Source organism: Centropristis striata, chromosome 17 (assembly GCF_030273125.1).
Source record: "Centropristis striata isolate RG_2023a ecotype Rhode Island chromosome 17, C.striata_1.0, whole genome shotgun sequence".
In the NCBI taxonomy this organism is placed as follows: Eukaryota; Metazoa; Chordata; class Actinopteri; order Perciformes; family Serranidae; genus Centropristis; species Centropristis striata.
The window spans coordinates 16,585,356-16,608,832 of NC_081533.1; positions in this window are offsets into that span (position 1 = coordinate 16,585,356).

Here is a 23,477-nt window from a genome sequence, read left to right on the forward strand (position 1 = left end):
CTCCCTTGCCCTGCTCCGTAACCATCTTGTTGTTACTGCCTCAAAATTTATTTTTTCAATCACAATCACAAACTGGAAAAAATAATCAAAATCATAGCACATACACAATGTTTATTAAAATGCATAGAACTGCATTAACATACACTATATAATACATTCACATACACACACACACAGCACAAATGCACAAATGATAAATATGAATGCACACACATTTGCACATACAAATATGTTTGCTCACTTATACACACACACCAGCCCGAGGCCAAACTGAATACTAATCATTACACATGCCCAGTGGAGGCTAAACAATCATTTAGGCTGCAAGATTGATAAGCACACAGACACTCAGTCAATTTGTAGCATTTGGCTAAGCAGCCCTGAAGAACACATTCATCATTGTTCTCTGCTGCCGGAGAGGCAACACACACACAGACGGATGGATAGTTTCTATAAAAACAACAGAAAATGTTCATACACATAATCAGCCGACCCACGATGACAAAGTCAATGCACACATTAATATATGCAGTCTAAACATAGGCAGGCTGGTGAGCCGAGGGAACGAGGGCTCTATGACATTTTGTATGACAGCCCTCTCGACATGGTGTCCTGCCTGGACACCTAATGGGACGAAATGTGTGTGGAAGCAACAAGATCTCCAATCTAAATGACAGTATGGGTTGTGTGTCAAGACCACCCATATATGAGAATTCTGCCGCTTCAGAAGTTACATAAAAAAAAATGCAAGTTACGTATAAAAAACAAAGTTACGTATTAAAGAAAAAAGAAGTGACGTATAAAAAGACAGAGGTTACGTATAAAAAAATGCAAGTTACGTATAAAAAATAAGAAGTTACATATTTTAAAAAAGAGGTTACGTAAAAACAGGAAGTTACATATAAAAAAAACAGAAGTTACGTATAAAAAAGAGAGGTTATGTAAAAACAGAAATTTATGTATAAAAAAGTTATGTATAAAAAAACAGAAGTTACATTAAAAACAGGAAGTTACGTATGAAAAAAAGGAAGTTACGTATAGAAAGACAGAGGTTACTTATAAAAAAAACAGAAGTATCGTATGAAAAAACTGAAGTTACGTAAAAAAAAAAGACAGAGGTTACTTATAAAAAAACAGAAGTTATGTATAGAAAAAACAGAAGCTACGTTTTAAAAAAGAGGTAACGTAAAAACAGGAAGTTACGTATAAAAAAAACAGAAGTTACGTATAAAAAAGAGAGGTTATGTAAAAACAGAAATGTATGTATAAAAAAGTTATGTATAAAAAAACAGAAGTTACATTAAAAACAGGAAGTTACGTATAAAAAAAAGGAAGTTACGTATAGAAAGACAGATAAAAAAACGGAAGTTACCTATAAAAAACAGAAGTATCGTATGAAAAAACAGAAGTTACATATAAAAGAGAGAGGTTATGTAAAAACAGAAAGTTATGTATAAAAAACAGGAAGTTACGTTTAAAAAAACTGAAGTTACGTAAAAAACAGAAAGTTACGTAAAAACAGGAAGTTATGTATAAAAAAATAAAGTTATGTTTAAAAAAAGAAGTTACATATAAAAAGACAGATGTTACTTATAAAAAACAAAATTACTTATAAAAAAACAGAAGTTACATATAAAAACAGGAACTTACGTATAAAAAATGGAAGTTACGTGATTAACAAAAAAGTCGTTTACTTTTGTTTTCACATTGAACACAAACCCTGTTCTCCTGTAGCCTGGCTAACACCAGACCAAATCTCATTGGAGATTAGGTCTGGAATCCAGCCGTTCATTTCTCCGTAGAGGAGGTGTGGTTTACGATCCTCTGGAGCCGTTTATTGGGCACTTAGAATGTCTATCAAAAGCGTCTGTAGGTAGCTCTTAGCCAATCAGATCAGTTATACCAGATGATGTAGTAGAGCAACAGAAATGGATGTTTGTTGTGTGTGTGTCTGTGAGAGAGTGTTGTTTGCTGCTTTGCTTCTCCAGTTCTCGCTTTCTGCAAGATTATTTATTTTCACGCTTTATTCCCCCTCATGTCATTCAGCCACACACATGCACTGATTTTATGGGCAATAAACAAGCTGCTGCGGGTCTCTCGGCGGCTCCGCTGTCCGCGGTAGCGGGGCTATTAGCTGCTAGCGGCGCTAATAGCCGCTAGCGACGCTAATAGCCGCTAGCGACGCTAATAGCCCCGCTACCATAACGCCGGTGATCTCAGCGGAGCCGCCGAGAGACCTTTCGCCTTTTAACTTTCGCTCTAAACTATTTAAAACACCATCTACAGCTATAGAGAGTTTTGCATCTGCAGCAGCCATGTTGAATCTGGAAAGCTTCCAAGTGCCGAGTAGTACGCGTCATCGTCTTGCCGTCCCTCCCCGCTCTGTGATTGGATCCCTAAAACAGGGCTAAGAAACTGGCTTGGTTGCCAGACCGTCTGGAGGTCCGAAATTAAATTCGAGCGCACAAGGCAGTCTGCGTATACCCAGGCTAGTTCTCCTGGGTGAAAATCGGCCTTTTGCTTGCCGTCAATCACTACTACTACATCAGCAGAGGACAGTCTAAAACATAAATATGAGTATTTTGCTGCCTGTACAAACACCCTACAGCGTCGTTTTTAAGGGGGAGACTAGTCTCGTGGTGTGTGTGAGATGCATTTTATGCATGCATTTGGCCATTAAAACATGACAAAAAAACTACTTTTTATTGTTTGAGGAAAAACTGGGTGAGAGATGAACAGATGAAGGTTGCAGTGTGAATCTAATACATAACTCTTAGAACTAAATAACAAATAAATGGTTTACAATAAACTGGAAATGTCTTGGCTTAAAAGCTTAACACAATAACAAGGTGATATTATTTGGGGAAAAAAGGCTGTTTTATCGCAAACAAGGCAATAATGAATATGTGATTCCGGTTGAGCCAGAGGGTGAAAAGTAAATTGTTATTTTTTATCCAGGATGATTGTTTGTTTGAATTTGCGGAAAAGCCTTGATACCGTGTGGTTGAAATGAATGGCAGGCAGGTAGATAACTGAATAACAGACTTATTATTCATGGAGTGAAAATTAACGGCAGAAATGGAAGTGAATATGAAGCACTTTGCAATTGTTAAATACACGAAAAGCAGAGAGATGCATCAATCCTCCAACTTAAATTACACTCTGATCAGCAGGATATGAGAGATTCCCCCAAAGTCATCATGGGAAATTAAAAAGCTGCACATTTCTTATGTACTGCTCTCTGATTTTCCTGCCGTGGCAGAGGAGAAACTGCACATTCGCCTGTAGTTATCCTTGAGGCATTATGTCGACTCCCTTTATCATGAAACTGCTGTTTTGCCTCCAACCACTTAGCTGCCCGACTATTTATATCTGAGATGACTGCAGCCACTCCCAGGCTGTATCTTTTTCCATCAACTCCATCCCTCTCTCCCATCCATTAGCAGATCTTTCCATCTCTTTCTTATCCATGCTCCCTTGTTTTCTTTCACTATTCACCTTTATTCAAACCCTCCACCTGCACCCCCTAACATCTGTCTGCCCCACAACTATTATGTAACCCTTTCTGCCATTTCTGTACTTGTTTTCTGTATATTCATGATGAAAAGCTTTGCCAACACACTACATTGTAAAAAATGTCTGTAGATATATATATATATATATATATATATATATATATATATATATATATATAATTACTAAAAATGGGACATTATAATTATATTTTTCACAGTATTATTTAGATGCTTAATGATCTTGAATGTTGAATTACAGTGAATTCTATGTAAAAAAAAAAAACAACAACAACAAAAAACATCTTGGTGAATGTAAAATTACGGCAACATTCTGTTATCTTACAGTAAAACTTGAATGTAAAGAAATTATTTAATTTTTTTTTTAAAAAGCAGTAAATCGGCAGCAAATACTTACCTTCAGATTTAAGTTGATAAAAAGAAAGAAATGTTAGATTTACCTATATATTGTTCATTTTTCATAGAGATTTTTATATTTATTATCCATATTTTCAAAGAAATTATCTGTAAAATTAACACATTATGTTGTTATTTACCATTATTTGAGTGTGTTTGGCAAATTTTGCTGCCAGACCTTCAAATGTTTTTTTTTAAAATTCCCTTTTTTCCAGTGCAGATTAAAAGATAAATTATTACTCTGAAAAATCTAATCACAAATGTATTTCAAGTGGGTTCAAGGTTTCTGTCAATAAACATGATGTATAGGATGTGACCAGTGCACTTTAACTGCAGCAAGGACAGGAAACAGACAAACAAACTGGGGTGTACTATAATTTCACCAGGAATTATTTGAAGATGTTACAGAGTAATTGCCATTTTTTTAGACATTATGGAAGAATGGACCTTCCAATAGCCATTGACTACATAACAAATGTCCAAAAGTCATGACCTTATTTCTTGGAGTCCAAGCTGATGCTTTCAAATTGGTTGTGTTGCCAAAAAAAAAAAGATTTAAAAAACCCAATCATTCAGAGAGAAAAGCAGCAAAACGTCACAATTTGAATCACTAAATGACCTCATCAGCGATCACAATTGTTGCAGATTAATTTCAGTCAATTCTACTGACTCATTGTACTCACAGTACTAATAGATTTTCATTCCCGAGTTAATGTATATTTTCTGAAAAATGATGTTGGCAGCCATGGTTGGCAGAAATAGTCCAATGAGCCTCCAGCGCCATATTAGGTGGCCATTAAAAGAAAAGCTGTTAATCTGCCCTCATTGGAAGGAATTCAACATAATGCTTATTTTACTCAAATCCATAATTTTAAAAAGCTCAGAGTCAAAACATGAGCATTAACCATGCTTATTTGTTAATCAGTGCTGTGTAATGTGTCTTGTTACTGACAATTATAGATGTATATTAAACTTTAACCCTTTGATGCACTACATGGGTCTACAGTGACCAGACTAAGTTTTTATATTCTATATATTTGCAATAAATTCATTTCATCATTCAGTATTGCAGGTTTTCCTCAAATAACTTGTTTTTGATCATCATACATCCTATTTTTTTGTTTTAATTTCTTACTTTTTGAATAAAACCCTTTTTTTTAATCACAACACTTCTAATGCACAAGGTCATTATTGACCCATGTTGTGCATTAGAAGGTGTTTATATGTTGTCACCAATTTAAAACCTGACAAAGAAGACACAAATATTAACTATCCTATTTTGTTAAATTGGTGTTTTTCCAATGGAAATTATTATTTGGTTGCTCTTAAGTCTCAAATGTTAAAATATGTGATTTTCCAATGTAATCTAGTGGTTCTGACAACTCTTTTAAAGTTAAACCTTCAAAATAAGAAAAACAGTTACACATAAACTCAAATTGTTAATTTAGTGGATCACTTTTTGCATCACTACGCTTCTAATGCACAAGGTCATTTTTGACCCATGTGTGTAAACTTGATGTAATAATACAAAAACTATTTTTCTTCATAAAGTATGAAAGGAAAAATGGATATAATGATCTGTTGTAATAAAAAAATAAATGTTATTGACACACACAGCCAGCATTAAATAACATGGGAAATGAATGTGGGTCATTTTGGACCCATGTTGTGCATTAGAAGGTGTTTATATGTTGTGCATCAAAGGGTTAACTGGGATTTAAAACAGTCTACAGAACCTGTAAAAGAAATTAGCAGAATTTTGAAGGTTTCTGGTCACTAGGTCTGTGGTGGGTGTTTTTTGGAGAGCCATGACGGGTAGAATACTCGTATCTGGAGTCACATTTGGTGTCTCAGCACTTGTGATTGTGCTTGGATGCATAAAATCCATCAAACAACCAACAAACACTCTGGGCGCCAGTCTGACAGACACAAGAAGAAGAAGGAACAAAAGCACCAAGAGGGGATTGGAGGGGAGTGGAGGACACTGGTGGCTGCTCCCTTTTTCTAGCCAAGTTAACAGCATGGCATCATGGGTAATTCTGGTTGATCCAGATCATAGATATCTATAAGAAACTCTAGATGGCTCAAGGCGGCCATCTTGCCACAGGCAGCTCGCCCACTCATAACATCAGTCTATATACATATATTAGGGCCGGGACTCGATTAAAAAATTAATCTAATTAATTAGAGAAATAAATAACAGTTTAAAATAAACAGATATTGTTCCACAATACTAAAGCATATGACCCTTTACGAGTACTGTGCTTGGATAACACAAGTACCTGGCCTCCCCCGAGGATCTAAAGCCAGAATCACTGCAGGTGTGCTGTCTCTTTCATTCCTCTCTGTCTCTCTCCTCCCCCCAGACTCTGAGCCTTGGTGCTCCAGACAGTAGTTGTTCCAGTCGTACAAGTTTGGAAACAGCAGCGTTCCTCAGTCTCTCCATCTATCACGCTCTGACATCTTCTGGCAACAAAAGATGGCTGCAAACTTCAATATAAAGTGTTGTGAAGAACTGCATTGCTGCACACTGTTAGCTCAAAGAGTCATCTGATGGAAAAGTGTTCAATATGCGGAAAATACCGGCTTCATACAACTAGACCAGGGATGGGAAACTGGAGGCCCGGGGGCCACATACGGCCCACACCCTCACTTGAAGTGGCCCTCAGTACAACTACATGAATTTGAGCCATAGACTGTATATAAATAATGGACGTAGTCACCGTGACGTCACCCATTGGTCTGTGGACTGCCCGTTGGAAGCATCAAGTTCAGCTTAACACTCGTCGCCATCTTGCGCCGCCATCTTGTTTCCAATACGGGGAGCAGATCATATCTGGACTGTGGAGGAGGAGAGGGATCTGATCACTGACTACAGCCTCTCTACACCTCAACCTGACTGAGAGAAGCTGCTGCTAATTCATGTTAGCATTAACTGGAGCATTAACTGAGATGTTAGTTTTGGCTATCAAAAAACAAAAACAAAATGTATTACTGACCTCAGAAAACTGAACAGCGACTCCTGGAGTGTCTGTTAGTCCAACCAAACACTGAACAAGAAATTTTTACTGAACAAAACGTTCAAATAAACTGTCATTTAGTGAAAATACAGTGAAAGGGTCAAAGTTATGAGACCAAATCGGTAAACGTCCTCTTTTCTATCTATATAACGTTTTATATAACTTTATTGACACGTTGCCGTGGATACTCATTGTTCTGCTTCTCTCCTGATGACGGCTCGCCTTGTTAGTGACCTGTCAATCAAACGTAGCCACGCCCCAAATCATATGATTCTTTATCTTCTATTTTCTTCTAAATGGGGCCATTATTACAACTATTGACATCAAATTGTCTTGAAGAAGATTTTTTACTAGCGATTGAGACCATAATGTTGTCCTAAAAAATTATTCTGATGTAATAAATCAAGTCGAGAAGTTTTCAAATTTTGCACTGGAATGAATGGGCAAATTTTTTTTGCAGCCAAACTTAGCGCTGGAATTTTCGGTAGAATGCAGTTTAAGTCACTTCCTGGTTTGCCTCCTTGCTCAGACACGGAGATTGCCGCCTGATTTGAGCATGAAATCTTAAAAGTGCAGTGTAAAAATACACCAAATTACTTCTTGCAATTAATGTTGGTCTGCTGTTCTTGCACTGAAAAAAAGAAATCACAGCAAGTGGTTATTTTTTATTTGCTTCAAACATTTTGTATTCCTATTTATACTGTTATACATGCATTTGAGCATGAAATATGTTAAGTTACTGCACTGTAAACATATTTAAAATTGCATTTCATCATATCTGGTTATATGCACGGTCCTATATGTGGCCCTGTGGTAGTGTCAGTGAAAAATTGTGGCCCCCTCCAGCATTTAAGTTGGCCATCCCTGAAGTAGAAAGTCATCACTATTTCTTATTATAATCATATGAATAATCAACCAGACTACACCACAAAATAAAGCTGTATTAGCACCTTCAATGTTGAGATAATATATGAATATGTCCACAGATTTTTATTATAAGTATACATTTACATTTTATGACCTTTAATATCATGAAACTTCTTCTTCTTCTTCTCCCTTTCCATTCTCTTTGAACCTATTATAATAAAGTAACTGCAGATACATTAGACCAAATTGTAATGAATCATTTTTATGCTGCTCTGTAATGAATATGGCCAGACTAAATCACATTAACCTTTTTCAGGCTTATCAGCTTCCAGATGCTCCGGATAGCTAAAGAAGATTCATATCTCTGCTAGCACTCGCGCTCGCAGTCTAACGATGATACAGGATTGTGTTTTCCATCTTTCTTCCTGCTGCTTCACCTCAAACAATCCTCCACTGAGTCTGTTTGTGCTTTTTATGTTTTAAGAGAATGTAGTACCTGAAATCTTACCATATTTGACAAGTTAAGTAACAGAGGGAGCATGCCTTGTGTGTTCCTCCCTCGTTATTTTTCACTTTCTGAGTCATTCTTTTATTACCTTTTTGTACTGAACAGAGTACATCCCCCTCTCTTTTCTCTGCTCCTTTTTTTTTTTTTACCTTTCCCCTTTCCCTAGCTACCTTACTCTGCCTCCCTGCATCACTCTTCTCTTTTTCTCACCCTCATTTTTGCCTCTTTACAGTACATTTTACCAATTTTCTCATTCATACTTCATAATCCTTCATGTCCAATTCACCTCAATTCATCCTGTGACATGCTGGACGAACAACAAGGAGACTTGAAAAGATTTAAAGGGGAAAATGCCTTTAGCTGCCTTCTTGCTGCAGGATCTTTACCCCAAAGGAACTGTAAGACATGGCTTTAACTGACAGAAACTGAAGCAGAGGCAGACAGGATGGTGTACTTGCATGTAACATCCACCATTTCATCTTTTCGGACAAAATGCTTTTATATTTTGAAAAATTAATTCAAAAACCTTCCAAATCGAGGATACACACCTTCGTGCCATGCGCAACCCACATACAAAATCTTAGGTCAGTCTGACTCAAACGGTCAGCGAAATATGCCCTGGACACACACACACACACACACACACACACACACACACATTCTTGTACTTCTACATTTGTGAGGACCCTCATTGTAATAGTGAATTCCCTTGTAAGGTCATAATAGTTTTGGATTTTTCATTAGTTTTAATTTCGTTGTGATTTTTAGTTTTCAAATTCAGCTAGTTTCAATTAGTTTTTAGAGTGAGTTTGCTTGTTTTAGTTTAGAATTTATTTATTTTTTAAATGCTTTAGTTTTAGTTTAGTTTTTATAAGTTTTATTTTTTTGTAATGGGGTATTTGTTGGGTGGGAGATTAAAATAAATGCCTTTATTTCCTTTGTCTTATCCATCTTCATTATGTATGAAAAAAGTTGACAAAGACGAAAACGAAGGACATTTTCACTATAATTTTAGTGAGTTTTTTAACCACACAATACAGTTTCAGTGAATTATCATTATCATGTAACCTTTAACCCTTAAAACAAAGTCTGAAATCTCAAAAAAGCCTTTAAAAAAATGTCCTCACTTTGCAAAAATGTCCTCACTCTGTTGGCTAAAAACGTGTTCTGGTCCTCACAATGTAGGAAGTACAAGAACACACACACACACTTTTTCTTTTATTGATAGATAGATGAAGCATTGACATCCAGTGAAGATCATAAATTAGCCACGGAAGAAGAAGTATAGGCATTCTCCTTCATTGGCATTGGGTTGTATTGGATATGTGGATACATTGATGGATGATTACTGTAGGATTTTGGCTTCTGTTACTTGGAATGAAATCAGACAACACTTTCAGACACTTCATTAACTTTGATGAATTTCAACCACTGAGGGCTGCTTACTAAGCAAAGTGTTGGCACCAAGGCAGTTGCATGCGTCCAAAGTACCAGTTCCGGTTTACTGATCTGTAAAGTATTTTGCATGTAGAAGTGGAGAACACTTTGCCAAACAAAGTCTTGGAAGTGGACCGTTCTGGAAAAACTGTGGCTTATAATGTATTTTAATTGGATGTTAAGAATGTTTTATATTACCATCATTTATGCAGAAGCTGGGCCAAGAATTAAGGCTGTAAATTGGCAGACATTCATTAATATGACTACATTAATATGTACTGTATTTCAAGGAGTAGCAATGTAAGAGGGCATAAATGGGAGAAGATTATTGAGATTAATTTCCTCCACCCATTTAATAAGGTGGCAGTTATGTTTATCAAGTATTAGATCATATGCAGTTTTGCCACTCACTTATGAAACCAAACAAGACACTCATTTGTAATTCTGTACTGAATCTAAAAAGCATCAAAAATGCATTTATTTTCATAGTTTATTTGCACCCAAAGTCTGTGCACTTTGCAGTTCACTGCAGGTCAAACTGTGCAAGATGAGTCTAATGAATTAGATGAATATCATAAACTTTTGCTCATAATCAGTGTCAAACTGTGCGACTGTACACATTCCAGATGGTGCAGAAGCCTGGTGAATTGTTATACTGCAGCGTTATACATTTGGGAAAAAAGAGATGTGACATCAACTCTCCTCACCCATCTGTGCTGCTCCCATGCTGTGGAAGTTTTATTCTTTGAATAATCTCAGAAGATGATTTTGAAGCTGGTCACAGCCAGGGAGAAGATGACAACAAGAACTTAAGTAACTGCTGCTCATACCTAAACTACAGGTCATTAACCAGTGACTCTGTGGCCCCGTTTACACGAGGACGCTCGCGGGTAAAAACGACAAAATATTTTATCGGAAGTGCCTTTCGTTTAGACGATGACGGCGTTTTGGGGGCTTAAAAACGCAAAAATCTGAAACCACCTTAAAGAAAAGTTAAATACGCTCCGCCGTAGCGTGTCGTCTACACTGACAAGACACAAAACTCTGATCTGATCTGCTCACGTCACGTATGTGTTTACGTCACATACATGCTCCAGTACAGGAAAATAAACAAACGTGGGATTATTATTATTATTATTATTATTAATGTACAGGATATGTAGAGATAGTATTAGTGAACAGAGAAGGATTTGGAATTACCTCTATCACATTCTGGATGCAGCAATTGGTCGGAGGCGAGCCAGACGGCTGTGAACGAGACCTGGGAGATCTAGTGATGGTGGATAACTTTGTGGAAGGAGTAGCTGATGAAAATGTGTGGCGTGAAAACTTCTGCATGCCCAAAGATGCTCTTATCGCTTTAAGTGATGCCGCCTGGCTGCATACAATCGAATTTCACACACTTTTGCGTCACCATATGCAGCAGATTTCCTCCCGAAAATGCTCGTCTAAACGAGGAATAGAAAGTGCAGACGCGAGTCCACTTTTGCGTCTTCTGTTCAGACCGTCCTCGTGTAAACGTAGCCTCAGAATGACTTACAATATATATGACTGCTTTCTCTAACGTTGTAAATGGTCATATGACCATCACGTTGAAATGGAACTACTTGGGTTTGGGTTGTAAACCAAAACTCAGCGTTTTACTAGTTTACTGCAAGCCTTTTGGTCTACAGGACATAAGCATTCGGGATTTTCCTGAATGCATTTTTTATATTCTTTAACCCATTGTTTGAAGATGTAGGTCATAGCAGCAGTCACACAGTGTTGGACTTTGGTCTAAATGTCTGATGCTGTAAAACTGTCTTTGGTTGATGAGGTCTAAATCGGCTGTGGGTTTGTGCAATCTAAGAACACCGTTTTTGATTTACGACCAAACATTTCACCACATTTCTCTTGTTGTCAACAATTATTATCTTAATGTATCAAGGGGCTTTAACTGTCCCTTGTAACACTCTGACTGCAAACACAACTTAAAGAAAAAGCAGAATGGCTCCAGTGTGCCTTTATTGTTTTAAGGGATTAACGAAGCAAATTCAGTCACCGGAGCTCAAATGAACAACAATGCACCTTAATTCCCTCAGGCAGCAGCAGGGGACTCTGTTTGGAGGAATTTTAATACCTTTCTATTCCTGTGCCACCAACACAAACACATCAACACGCGCACACACACACACACACACCAACAGATGTCTACAGGCGTTAAAATAGAGCTGAGTGGGCCAGGCCTCACTCCAGTGACTCCGGTGCCGCATTTAGTCAACTGCAGACTAAAACTGCTCTGGGTGGTATATAACTGCTTCATAACCCTGTATATGTGTGTGTGTGTGTGTGTGTGTCCCTGCAAACTGTTTTCATTCAGGTTTGTTTGATGGGTGTATAACTGGAGGGAATACTTGCAGCAGCAGAGTTTTCTCAATTACAGTAGATGCCGTTTTTGCTCCGATAAGCTATCTGACAAGCCTGTTTATCTGTTGGAGCATTATATCCTCCAAAGAAAACACCCTACATGTTGCCTGAAATATCTACAGCAATAAAACACACATTGATACTATAAAACATTATCTTTATTGAGCTGTTTGGGGGAATCTGGGCTCGGAAAAAGGAAGAATGATGATGCAATCACAGTTACAATTTTCTGCAGTACAAACAGAAAGGGAAAAGTTTTACTTGTTGCCTTTTGCAGTTTGTTCCGACATGCTTCACGGGGACCACTTAAAGGTAAAGGGACTGTGCAGAAAAGTAAAATATTTTTTCCAGACAGAGTTTTGGTGATTTTTTTTAGCTGGTAAAAAATTCCTGTTCATGTATGCTTATATATTTAATTATTTTCCAAGCTTCTTTGACTAAAAAAGTATATATCTGTACTGTTAAATCTGCATTTATTCATTTATGTTGTGCTAAACTTATAAATACAACATTGACATAATGTATTATCACTTTTAAAAAGTAAATATAGATAGTAGATATAACCAACATGTTATCAGTGCCATATATCAAACAGACACAGAAGCATTAGCATGAATGTGAGCTTTTTGCTCTCCTTTTAGCTCTGTTTTGGTCTCCTCCAACTCTTAATTATCAGTTATACTTTTTTTTTTTTTTTTAAAAGCTAAATGGTCCACTTTTTAACAAGCTAGAAACTTACTAGGGCTTGGATTTTTATTGGTCAATTTTGAGATTGCAATGATTTAACCAATTACTTTTTGACTATTAAATTGCATTTTTAAAAGAGTCTTTTATTCTTGATTTTCAAAAAAAAAAAATGTTCTTATTTTTTTACATTACATTAAATAACTAAAAATAAATCAAATTATATAAAATTTTACTTCATACTAAATTATAATATTTTATCATAATAAATAATAGGAATAACTGTGAAAAAAGGTGAAAGCACTCCGTAGAGGAAAGGTGGTTTGCTGGATTTATAACAAAACAAAATAAGAGCATCATTTTGAAACAGAAAGTTCAAGATCAAAATCAACATTGAACAAACATTTTGATTAATGGTGTCTGATTAATATGTGTGGGTAAAGCAGCAAAAGCTTTTTGTCATTTGATTCATTGTTAACCAATAAAAATATTGATTACACTTGGTTTAATGATGCATTATATTCAACAAAATAAAAGATGTGAGCTTATTTCATCAGTGGTGTCATTCAGTATAAAGCCAGTACAACGTGGGGTGACAGAATGTGCAACAGAGTGTTTGTACAATCTGAAAATATGATTTAAATATGTGACAAAGTCGCAGGAAGAGCATGAATGCATCTCTGAAAACCTTCAGTTTGTGCCTCAATCAGCCGGAGCACCTGCTTCATTCAGCCCTCTGCACCTGACTCTGATTAAACAGCCACAGCAGTTCATTAAAGCCGCCATTTGACCAAGAAAAATCTGTTTTCCACAGTGTCACAGACCGTCTGCCTCCACAGACGATTACAAAGCAACGCACTAGAGAGCATTATCCTCAGAAAATGAATATGGATACAGAAAGAAAACATTGTGCTAATGACTGTTTTCTTTGGGGAGTTTGACAATTATTTCATGATGAATCATTTAGAGCAGTGTTTCCTGACCTCAGGGTCACTGAGGTCCTGAGATAATTGAGGTGATCATGATAGGATTAAAGAAAAACACATATCTGTCTATAAAAGCAAGAGGCGTCAGTGTGTGTGTGTGTGTGTGTGTATGTGTTCTTGTACTTCCTACGTAGTGAGGACCGGAACATGTTTTTAACCAACAGAGAGGGGACATTTTTGCAAAGGACATTTCGGTCCTCACTTCTTTAATAATAATAATAATAATAATAATAATAATAATGCATCAGTTTTATATAGCGCTTTTCAAAATACACAAAGACGCTTTACAAAAAACACAAAGTGAAAAAGAATACAAATGTACAATACATACAGTAAATGGGGGTGCACTTATATAGCGCTTTTATCCAAAGCGCTTTACACTACACACTACGCTCATTCACACATTCACACACACATTCATACTGGTGGCAGAGGCTACCAGGGCACACTGGTGCCACCATTGGGAATTCATTCACACACTGATGAACGCGGTATCGGGAGCAGTTTGGGGTTCAGTATCTTGCTCAACGGTACTTCGACATGTAGGCTGCCATGGTCGGGGATCGAACCACCAACCTTCCGATCAGAAGACGACCTCTCTACCAACTGAGCCATGTATGTACATACAGTACATACATACAAACACATACAAATATTCAAAAAAATCAAAAAATAACAATACAGTGGATAGGAAAGAGATAAGAAGACAGAGGGTGGAAATTGATTCATCAGGTCTTGGATCAGGTAAGTGATGTTGAAGAGGTGGGTTTTGAGTTGACTTTTGAAAGACGGCAGTGGAGTTTCGGATGGCCAGGGGGATGGAGTTCCAGAGGGTAGGGGCGGCAATGGCAAAAGCTCTGTCCCCTATGGTGCGGTATTTGGTCCTGGTGATGGTGGTGAGGGTGTTGGCGTCAGTGGAGCGTGTTGGGTGGGGGTGAATGGGGCGATGGAGGAGATCTGTCAGGTATGAAGGGGCAAGGTTGTTTAGGGCTTTGTAGGTGGTGAGGAGGATCTTGAAGGCTTTTTTGAGATTTCAGACCTTTTTTTAACCCTTTATCAGGCTAAGAACTATATATTTGGTAACTTCAGCGGATATCTAGAGTAATAAATGAGAAATAAATAGAATGATATTTCGAGAAAAAAGTTGCAAATTTACTAGATTAAAGTGGCAAATCTGCACGAAAAAACTTGCAGATTTACAAGGAAAAAGTGGGAAAAAAGCAACTTTTTTCCTCGCAGATTCACCACTTTAATCTTATAAACTTTTTTTCTCAAAATATTACCTTCCTCCCCCTGACCCGTATGTTTTTTTTTACCCATTCTGGCTGTATGTAATATCGTCCTATATTCTCTAGGGTTGAGATTTGGAATTTGCAAGTATTTCAATGAGAGCCTTATTAAGGGTTAAAGGTTACATGAAAACAATAATTAACTGAAACTGTATTGTGTGGTTACCAAACTATCTAAAATTATAGTGAAAATGTCCTTCGTTTTCGTCTTTGTCAACTTTTTTCATACATAATGAAGATGGATAAGACAAAGGAAATAAAGGCAAAACTTACTCTGACCTCTTTTAATCTCCCACCCAACAAATACCCCATTACAAAAAACTAAAACTAATAAGAACTAAACTAAAACTAAAGCATTTCAAAAAATAAATATTAAACTAAAACTAGCAAACTCACTCTAAAAAATAATTAAAACTAACTTAATTTGAAAACAAAAAATCACAACGAAATTAAAACTAAAACTAATGAAAAATCCAAAACTATTATAACCTTGGCCTGTACACACAACCTATACTGACGTTTTGACAGGCTGTTTGTTGATGTAATTTGTATATCAGTGATGATTGACACTGATGCATATTTGCAATACAGAATCATAATATAACGAAAGTTTACTGTATAAATACAACATTATGGTAAGCAAATAAGTACATTTCCAAAATATCAAATCCTTTGAATGATCAAAAGTGTTGTCAGTTTCAGGCTTAACTGAACAAGGAGACATGAGTTAATTTTTCCTCAAACTCACCATTGTTTTTTTGTAAATTGACTGAACTGTTGCCTTCATTTCATAATATCAATATCCCTGCCACAGTGAGTCCTCCTGGGCTCTCCCATGCTATAAATACAATGCTGAGAGCAGCTTTTGAATAAAATATCCGCCAAATGTTGCATTCTTATGTAAATGCACATATGTGTAATTACGCTCTAACAATTTTCCCCAACACCTTTGTCTCCCAGCTTGTTTACACACTCCTCTCTGTGCCTGCTGCCACAGTTTATACATCGAGACGGCACGACTTTGACGTTGAGCGATTGTCCCGTCTTAATATCTGTCAGGCGGACCGGCTGTGAATTCATCACAAGTTTTGGGGGGCTTTTGTTCCGCTGGAGCTTGGCACGCTCTCTGCTTTTGGAATGGAGTGTCTGTGTTTGTTCCAGAAAGAGAATTAGAGTTCACAGTGAAGCATTTCTGCACCTGTATCCCCTTCACATCTCATCTCATCTCTCTCTCTTCCTCCCTCTGCCTCACAGACATGATGTTTTTATTTGCATGCACTGACTTAAAGCTGCTCCAGGGAAGGCTTTTTTGTAAGTGTATGCACCTGTCTCATCCAACTGAATCACAAAATCTCTCTGTAATCTCTGAGAGCATCACCAAGCTGCTAATTTAGCCGCTCAAAATAAATCTTGATGTCAAGGAGAGACTGATCTCTGTGAATAAGAGGCGAGGAATCAAAACCTCACGATGAAATACAAACCGTCAGTGAGCAAAACCTGAACTCAGTAGTGTTTGATCTGCCTCTTTTTATTTATTTTATTAGCTTCCTCTGATGGAAAATCTTACTGACAGTTCGGGCTGGTAAATGTGAGCATGCTGTGTATTGGGTACTGACGTTACATGACGTGTTTTCAAATAGTTTGTTTTTGCCTTACACCAGATTTTGGACATTGCAGAGTTGGTTTAAGGACATTTTGTAAAATGATTATCATGATTTGGAAAAAATAAAAACCTAACACAATCTGTCTTCCAAAATGTGAGGACAGGTTGTTTTTTCTTTTTTACTGTATTACAGAGATCAGAGTTCATATTGTGGGAGCTGTCTTAGGTTTGTTTGTTTATTTGTTTATTTTAAAGGATTCCTGACGCCAAGATGACAGCTAGTCTTACTGGGGACCAGACAACCAGGAGGTTGCCTCCTGGTCTGAGCAGGGAGGCAAAACAGGAAGTGCCTTAAGCTGCATTCTCCCGAAAATTCCAGCAGGGGGCACTAAGTTTGGCTGCAAAAACATTTCTGTCCATTCATTTAAATTCAAAATGAGAAAACTTCTCATTTCATTTTTTACCTCAAATTTTTTTTTAGGGTCTCAATCACAAGTGAAAAATCTTCTTCAAGACAATTTGATGTAAATAGTGTAAATAATGGCCCCATGTAGAAGAAAATAGAAGATAAAGAATCATATGATTTGGGGCGTGGCTACCTTTGATTGACAGGTCACTAACAAGGCAACAAGGCTTAAAACCAAACATTATACTCTTTGTTTTTGATATATTAAGGATACGTTTATTTGTTTCGATCCAGTTAAATAATATGCTGATATCACAAGACAGAAACCGATTAAGCTCTGAACATGTGGGGGCTGCATAATAAAGAGTAGAATCATCTGCATATGTAAAATATTTTACACCTCTTTACTTCTCCAGACCTTTGACGTGACTGGTGGCTCCTTTTGGATGAGGATTGGTAGATTGTAATGTCAATCATTACTCTACAAAGTGGGTCAGTTTGCGCCAATGTTAGTCTACCAGTGACCCACTTTGTAGAGTAATGATTGACATTACAATCTACCAATCCTCATCCAAAAGGAGCCACCAGTCACGTCAAAGGTCTGGAGAAGGTGGCTTTTTGCCATTTCCATGGTTTCGTTCACCGCTAGAGACTTATAAAGTCCATACAAAGTAAAGCGTAGTAAGATCGTAACTCATATACAACAACTTCCTTACTTACTACTAATAAGCAATAACTCTGAGGTTATTGAGGGAAAACTCTTAGTTAATGTCTTACTGGTTGTATAATAAGCCCATGCAGAAAAAGGCATTAATAACTACTTAATAATGACTAATTAAGAGCCAATATGTTACTTATTTGCATGCTATTAAGCAACTAATTAATGTTGAATATGTATTTCCTAATCTAAAGTGTTCCTAAATTTACTGACATTTTTAGGTGGCCTGCTTTAAGTTGGGTAAAATAATAATAGTCTTGCTGTTGCTACTGTGCACAGCAGGACATTGCTTAATTTTTAATGCCGGTACTCCTGCTTGCTTTTCCAAACTGGGGCCATGCCAACAGTCATAAACTGTAGGTAATGCGCTGACTATGGACTCATGCAACTTAACTTCAAAAAACCCAATTCTTACCTTTCAAACAGATAAAGAGGAAAGTTGACCAAAAATCCAAATATAGACCACATTTTGCCTTTTTAGAGACCTGCAGCCCAGTGTCTTTGAATAAGCATGTAATGAATATGCATTGGACAAATGTGTTGTGTCAATAAAAGAGAAAATTAGGATTTGAAGCTACCCGCTGTCTCAAAGTTTGTTTGGCTGAGCAGTTGCATGTCATTATTTGTGTTTCTTATTTGTTTATCTGTCACATGATTCACACAACTGGAGGCCTTATTTGTCTTGTGTATTACTTGTATCATGCATAATCAAATTGCAGAATTATCCCAGCTGTGACCCACAACTGTTCCATGTAAATAAACATCCAGATCTGGCTTTTGCTGTTGGCGGGGTCCTGATTAGTTTTAGGCTGCATTTCATTAGATCTCACCCTATCGTGAAGTTGGAAAAATGTCACGTGACCAGGTTATATTTACCAGGTGTGTGCATTTGAGTGTTCCCACATGAACACAGGAGCCTTCAGTTGCCATCCTCTTTGTATTTACCTTCCTGAGTTGATTACCTGATTTTGCTCTCCTGCCTTCCCAGCTGCTCCACATTAGTCGTTAATTGTTCCCAGTATGAGCCTTTTATCTCATGTAATTGCAGCCACAAAGCCGAAAACAACAAACAAATGGTTGGTTTTCATATCACTTAAAACGTAGACTGTAAAAAAATAAGTAGACATAGTCTGTAAGTCTGAAAAGTGAAGTTAATGCAATAATGCCTAAAACCTGTATTCTGCCTAATGTCCAGCAGGGGGCGACTCCACTGGCTGCAAAAAGAAATGAAATTGTTCTGAAGTCTATGACAAAATGACCCTACTTCTGACTTGATTTATTACTTCAAAAAAACATTCTCATAAGGAGTTTATGTTCTCAACCACTAGTTTCAAGTCTTCTTCGATGCAACATGTTAATTTTGTAAATTATGGTCCCATTTAGACAATAAAGCAGGGAATGATGTAGGGTGTAGCTATCATGTGATTGACAAATTGCTACCACAGCAATGTGTCACTCAGGATAGATATGTAGCAAAACTTATCCAGAATGGGAAATTGCTCTTGTTACAATTGCTGCTGGATGAGAATTAGATGACAATTAAGTAATTATGTCAATAAAGATTTTTAAAAAGTGTGCTATACTTAATATAGGCCACAACAATAAAAAAATACAAATGCAACAAGTCTTAAGTCTCAAGTAAATAGAGATATGTACAAATATATATATATAAATAGAAATATGGAAACATACATTAATTTGAAGTAGATAGATATTCATTCATTCATTACCATTAACCACTTATCCGCAATCGGGTCGCGGGGGGCTGGAGCCTATCCCAGCTGTCATTGGGCGAGAGGCAGGGTACACCCTGGACAGGACGCCAGACTATCGCAGGGCGTAGATAGATATGATAAATATGATTTATACTAACAATTTCAGTGGAAAGTCCGTATTGCACAGATTAAATTTGAATGGAATGGCAATATGTACATTTTAAAAGCTTTTAACTTGTTTTGGGGTGTTTTTGTCTCAGAACTTTGACTCTTTCAGTGTTTTTAGTTCATCAAAGATGATTGGAACATTTTGTTCGCCTAAAAAATAGGCATGAAATACACTGGAAGGAGTCAGTTAGTAAGAATGTTTTGTTTTAAGCCCGTTTTTGTTAGCTAGAATTAGCACACAGATAAATATCACAGTTAATGTGAATTGCAGGTGAACTCTGCTACCCAAGCTAGCTCTAGCTCCTGCTCTTGTACAAATATGGTCACTTTTCACTCTTTTCCGCTTGAAAACCATGGTCCACAAAGCAGTGGGTGACGTCAGAGTGGCTGTCTCCACTTAATTATAGACTATGACTAAAAGACACAATTTTTAGAAGCTATTGTGTAGGGTCCATGCTGCCTTGATACAGCTAAAATATGAGAATGTAATTCCTCCAACAGTCAGAAAAACTGGACACAAAATATAAATAGCTGCTCTCTGACTGATTCACTAAAAGTTGTGGCCTTCGCAATAAAAAAAATCAAATGCAATTAAGTCTCAAGTAGAGATGTGTAGTATGTTTTTAGTTCATCAAAGATGATTGGAACATTTTGGTCGCCTAAAAAATAGACATAAAAGACACTCTAAGGAGTCAGTTAGTAAGAATGTTTTGTTTTAAGCCTGTTTTTGCTAGCTAGAATTAGCATCCAGATAAATATCACAGTTAATGTGAATTACAGGTGCACTCTACCCAAGCTAACTAGCTAGCTTCTGCTCTCTTTCACTCTTTTCTGCTTGAAAACCATAGTCCACAAAGCAGTGGGTGACGTCAGAGACACTTATTTATAAACTATGACTAAAAGACACAATTTTTAGAAGCTATTGTGTAGGTTTTATGCTGCCTTGATACAGCTAAAATGTGAGAATTTCAAGGTGCTACATTCCTCCAACAGTCAGAAAAACTGGACACAAAATAAAAAAAGCTGCTCTCTGACTGACTCACTAAAAGTTGGTGCCTTTGCAATAAATAAAAGAAATGCAACTCTTTAAGTGTTTTTAGTTAATCAAAGATGATTGGAACATTTTGGTCGCCTAAAAAATAGGCATAAAAGACACTGTAAGGAGTCAGTTAGTAAGAATGTTTTGTTTTAAGCCTGCTTTTGCTAGCTAGAATTAGCATCCAGAGAAAGATCACAGTTAATGTGAGTTACAGGTGCACTCTGCTACCCAAGCTAACTAGCTAGCTTCTGCTAGTGTTAGCTGTTAACTTAGCTTCACCCTCTCGTAGAAATACGGTCACTTTTCGGTCGAAAAAAAAGCACCAAAATGCTTGAAAACCATAGTCCACAAAGCAATGGGTGACGTCAGAGTTGCTACATCCACTTATTTATAGACTAAGACTAAAATACACCATTTTTAGAAGCTATTGTGTAGGTTTTATGCTGGCTTCAGAATGTTTTGTTTTAAGCCTGTTTTTGCTAGCTAGAATTAGCATCCAGATAAATATCACAGTTAATGTGAGTTACAGGTGAACTCTGCAACCCAAGCTTAAGAGCTAGCTTCTGCTCTTGTACAAATATGGTCACTTTTCATTATTTTCCTCTTGAAAACCATAGTCCACAAAGCAATGGGTGACGTCAGAGTGGCTGTCTCCACTTATTTATAGACTATGACTAAAAGACACAATTTTTAGAAGCTATTGTGTAGGTTTTATGCTGCCTTGATACAGCTAAAATATGAGAATTTCAAGGTGCTACATTCCTCCAACAGTCAGAAAAACTGGACACAAAATATAAATAGCTGCTCTCTGACTGACTCACTAAAAGTTGGCGCCTTTGAGCAGGACACCTGACCTTCAGCTGCTCAGTGTGCTGCAGACTGTGTTTGTACAGCAGCTGGCAGGTGTGAATGAGTCCAACAGCGTGACTGTGAAGCGGTGAAGTGTCACTGATATGCAGCGTGCTTACTCAGCAAAACTCTCCCGCAGAGAAAAGTGAGCCTCAACAGTAGAACGTGACAAAGGGGGAAACAAAATCCCACAAGCACCGAAACCTGCTTGTTAGGTTTAAAGAAATTGCCCACTCATCATAGATGCCACAGAACAAATGTATTTCCTTTGTGTAAAACCAAATTGGTTTTGGATTGTTCAGAAATATATTACATTAAACCCAAAACCATTACTTCAGCACAGACACACACATATCTGGAATCGTTTCAATTTTCCACTACACAGCATTTTCAATATTTGCATTCCTGCAGCTCCACAGCTGTCCATTACATTTGTAGAGAAGTAATTGGTGTTATTTCTCTCGGGTTAAAAAATAAAGAGCTGTAAGTCACTGACTTTCAGAAATACTTTTTTTTTTTAAACAGAAAAGCCAAAAAGTGACTTCATTATATCACAGGAGTAACTGTAATGAGTTCTTTTCTTGTGTGGCCTTAACTCTATGGAGTCTTGGACTATTTTGTCCATTTTTGAAAACCTTTTCATGTCTTTTTTGGTCATTTTGTGTCTGTTGTTTGTGTTGTATTTAGTTATTTTTTGTCTTTTTTTTTGTCATTTTCATCAACATCTAACAACCTTTACTAACAAAAGAACCATTGTTGGCCAAAAAAGAGAAAAAAATCGTGGAAAGGAGCCGCCAAACCTTATTTTGAGCCTAAAATGAAAATTAAACAGCCTAATAAGTCTGAATTAGCCTACTGATGTTATTAATAGTCATATTGAGCATTTATTAATGATTTTGAACGCTAGTCTATCTAGGGAAACTCAAAACTAGACTTAAAGCTGGCAAAACTTAAAAGTTAAGGCGCTGACTTTTGTAATCTATGAAGCACATTTTAGTTGACTTAAATGTCAAATCTTTTTAAATATGCTGTGAAAAAAAAGCAATACAATTTTACAATTCAAGAATTGAAATTGTTTTTGGCCTACACCATTGATAAATTAAAATTTTAAAGGTAAAAAAGCTCAGAGCTTTATTTTCCTCACTGTAAAATAAAAAAATAAAAAAACATTACCATTTTCTTACATTGTGGTTGTTCCAATTTGATGCTGTGTGTGTGTGTGTGTGTGTGTGTGTGTGTGTGTGTGTGTGTGTTTAAGATGACTAAAATGCACTTCACCCTACTCATAATCACAATATCACAATCAAGGTATTATAATTACTCCTCTCAAAGCTTTAATCACATCATGATTAGTTAATTGTTGTGCATCTGAATGCAAGTAGTGTTGTAAACATGAACAAGCTAAAAATAATTGTAATTGTGTTTTTTATGACAGATAATATGGTGCAGAAGTTATATGTGTGACAAAGGCTGGTTAATTAGTTACATTAGGGTGCAATTTTTGAACATATCACTGATTTGTGCTCAATTAAGCAAGCTGTTTAGACACACAGCACTTTGCAGATAACATATTATCCTTCTCATAATCAAGTAATGAGGAAACTCTTTTAACCCTCTGGAGTCCACGAAAGCGCCGGAGCACGACTTCTTCATGACGTCAAAAAAAGACACAAAAATGACCAAAATGACCAAAAAAAGACACAAAATGTCCAAAAAAAGACACAAAATGACCAAAAAGACACAAAATTGCAAAAAAAAGACACAAAATGACCAAAAAAAGACAAAATGAACAAAAAAGACACAAAAATGCACAAAATTAAAAAAAAATGACAAAATTAACAAAAAAGACACAA